Raw genomic sequence first — 3,415 nt, forward strand, 5'->3', positions numbered from 1 at the left:
TACCGAAAATGAAATAACCAAAATCTAATGACTAAAACCTAATCATAAAATGGTTAATCAAAGAATATTAATTTTGGAAAATTAAGAAGAAAAATTAAATCTAATCTAAAGAATTTGATTAAACCTAATTTCTAATTCTATTTACCTAATTAATCAAAACTATGTTAGTTGCTAATTAACAAGATCAAGAGTTTATCCTAATATCTCTAAAAAGGAAATTATGAGTTACCTTCATTCTAATCAACAAAACAACATCAAGATAAAAAAATGGATTAGAATGAATAGATTAAATAGGACCTAATCATGATTAATGGGGATTAAATTATGAGCTATAGGCCTGGGGTGTTATTAATGGAAAGGGAGGTATGAAGGGATTGCCTGGTTGGGCCAAGAAATCGTGGGGCGAAAGACCCACTTCAACACCCAGAATTCGGAACCCATCCGCAACCTGGGATCCGCAGATAAGAAGAACAAACGCTGGATAATCTCTATCCCTAGAAACCGGATTTACCCTCAGATATCCACCCATCTTGTTCAATCGAGAAAAAGAATCCGAAAGATACCTAAATAATCTGTCTTCCTCACCGCGAAGCATATAACCAGTGCAACGAAGAAGAATGAAATCGGTACAGTTCCTCACGTCGAAAATAATCGGTCAAATGGCTTACACTCACGGCGCAAGGATCTCGAGTTTCACCCTTAAATGACGGAAAACGCGACGGACCAAAACCTCGACGTTTGGTTTGCTCTTCTGCTCGTGGCTAATCGGGAAGTAAATATTTACATCCTCACGATGCTGGCTTGAGATGAGGGATGGATTTCGGACTCGCGTGTCGTATGGCGGTGAAGGGAGAGCCGCGAATTTGATTCGCGAAGGAGGTGAAGATTGAAGCGTGAAGATGATCAGCCCTTCAACATGTGAGATCGAATTTCCTCCCTTTCCCTTGATATCTTCTGCTCACCGTTTTTCCTCTTCTCTTCTGCCTCTTCTGCTTTTGTGTTGTTCTGATTTCGTTATTGGGTTGTCGTTGAGGGTTCTTGGGAGATTGAGGTTAGTTCGAAGGGTTCTGTGAGGTTGGTGCGGAGAGGGTTGAATAGTTGATGAAGAGTTGGTGAAGAAGTGAAGTTGCAGGGTGATGGTTTTTGAATAATGGCGGTGGAGAAATTCTGAATCAGAATGGTGAGTTATATATAGACTTATTTTCTTCCAAATTCTGTTAGGAAAATCGGTTAGGAACTGTTATGAGTTGGTTAGATTCAATGTTTATTTCTGTTAGAGTTTGAAATGTACATTCACCCGAAATTCACATTTCAGTTAGAGATTTAGAAGTTAGTTGGAGCCAAATTGCTTTGAAATTCAAGTGAAAACGTAATCACTGTTAAATGAAATCATGTTTTATTAAGGAATTGGAATTTTTTGTTGACGTCCATTATGCAGGTTATTTTGAACTCATTTGAAATCCGGCTACTGTTTCTTTTTCAGGTTTTCTTGCCGTCGTTTTGGGTTACGCGCTTCTGCGTTTTTACGTTTGGAGTTCCATCGTTTTGCTACCGCAACCGTCGTCTGCGTTATTGTGTACGGCAGCTTATCACCTGCGTTTTGGGCTTATGGAGGGTGATAGGATGTGGTTCACTGATGGGTAACTGGGTTAATCAAGTGGACTTTTGTAATTTGGTTTTTTCAAATGGAGCTTGGATAACTATTTTGAATTATTTTTGTAAATGGATAGGGATATTTGGGTCAATGGATATTTTAATATTTGGATATGAAATGGCTATGGTTTGGTTTGACTTGAATTATGGTTTTAATTGGATTAGATGAGCATGGACTTTAAATTGGTTTAGATAATGGATATGAAGTGAATTAATATGGATATTAAATTGGTTTTTGAATTGGATATTTGATATGAAATTGGTTAATTGGTTTAAATTTGGGATAATGAATGGATTATAAAAAAAAGTGGACTTAGATTTAAAAATTGGCCTTAAATGGTTCACTTAATAAAATCACGAAATTTTAATAACAAAAGAAATGTCAAAATTAATTCGTAATTAAAACAATGTTTTCTAAAATTTAATCGGCTAAAAGAAAATGAGGAAATGGTTATGAATTCAAACTAATTCTCAAAAGTCGATTTGAATATCAAAAATCAAACTTTGAATTAAATCAAATTTGAACCTTTAAAATCCATTCAAAACTTCTAGAATTAATTCGAAATTGGTGGAATGATCATGGATCACACGATTAAAAATTCGGAGATTGATAGTTGACTTTGGTCAACTGGTTGACCAAAAAGTCAACAGTTGATAAAAAATATGTATTTTCTCCTGGACAACGAATATGGGTCACAACATCCTGAACCGAACGACTTATGTCAGTGCCATGAATCAAAGAACACCAACCAAGCAACAAATCATGTACACGTACCACTTGGGATGAATCTTAATAAGTGAATCAGGACCATGAGTCTTAACCAAACAACTGAATCATTCAATGAACCAACCGAATCAGATGCAACCTCCCTGAATTAGGGTTTCCACTATGCTCCTTGGTGAACACCCTTGAACCCATGATTTTATATTTTTCAAATGCAAGTGGAATACGTTATGATACAATGGATATGTAGATGGGATGAATGCTTATCAAGATATGCAAATGCATAAGGTTAGTGTCCTAGATGAACTTGTGAAAGGTGGGGTAAATTTTGGGGTATGACAATGATTATTTAATCTTAATCCGTATTTTAGATTTGCTACCTAAAACTTGTTTTTATGGTGTGACCCTACATCGAAAGATTCTTGTCACGACTAGAACCAAGATAATCATCTATTGAATACGAATTCCTAGAGGTATGGTTAGGTTCGGTATCTGCATGTACTATAATATGATTGGTATGGAGTCTTATTACTTTATAACTGTTGGAACTTAATACTCCATGTTGGTTAATAGACTGAGATATCAACTATCAGGTAATGTACTGATCTCACGACGTGGAGACTGAAAATAAATATGTATAACATGTGCTAATATTAATAGTTGAGTAAAAGAGCATATTAATGACATATGGTTATGCATGATAAATACATAATGACAAAATTTACCCCTAGAAAGTTTTCTTACTGTTAACACTGAAATCTCCATTTTACTTTATGTTATTTACTTTCACGTATTACAACACTGAAATCTCCATTTTACTCTCTATGGATACGATGCTTATAAAACTTAATTTTGTTGCTCAATAAACAATTGCCAAATGGGAGAGTTTGTTATTTCATATGGATTGACTTATTTTTATCGACAAAATGTTAAGTAAGATGATACGTAAGTTGTCGAGACTTCATGACTCCGTTATCCACTAGTGCATTATTTTTTGAAAGATTTTGTATGATTCAAGATTCTGCGATATTTTGGAAA

The 3,415-nt window shown here is 35.0% G+C and overlaps 1 long non-coding RNA gene across 1 annotated transcript; it reads left to right on the forward strand.

Moving 5' to 3' along the window:
• Positions 1-242: 242 nt before the first annotated feature.
• On the forward strand, positions 243-1,797 carry LOC127108520 (uncharacterized). Its single transcript, XR_007796056.1, has 2 exons — positions 243-1,180; positions 1,484-1,797. It is a non-coding gene; the product is annotated as an uncharacterized LOC127108520 (long non-coding RNA).
• Positions 1,798-3,415: the final 1,618 nt, after the last annotated feature.

Source organism: Lathyrus oleraceus, chromosome 7 (genome assembly GCF_024323335.1).
Source record: "Lathyrus oleraceus cultivar Zhongwan6 chromosome 7, CAAS_Psat_ZW6_1.0, whole genome shotgun sequence".
In the NCBI taxonomy this organism is placed as follows: Eukaryota; Viridiplantae; Streptophyta; class Magnoliopsida; order Fabales; family Fabaceae; genus Lathyrus; species Lathyrus oleraceus.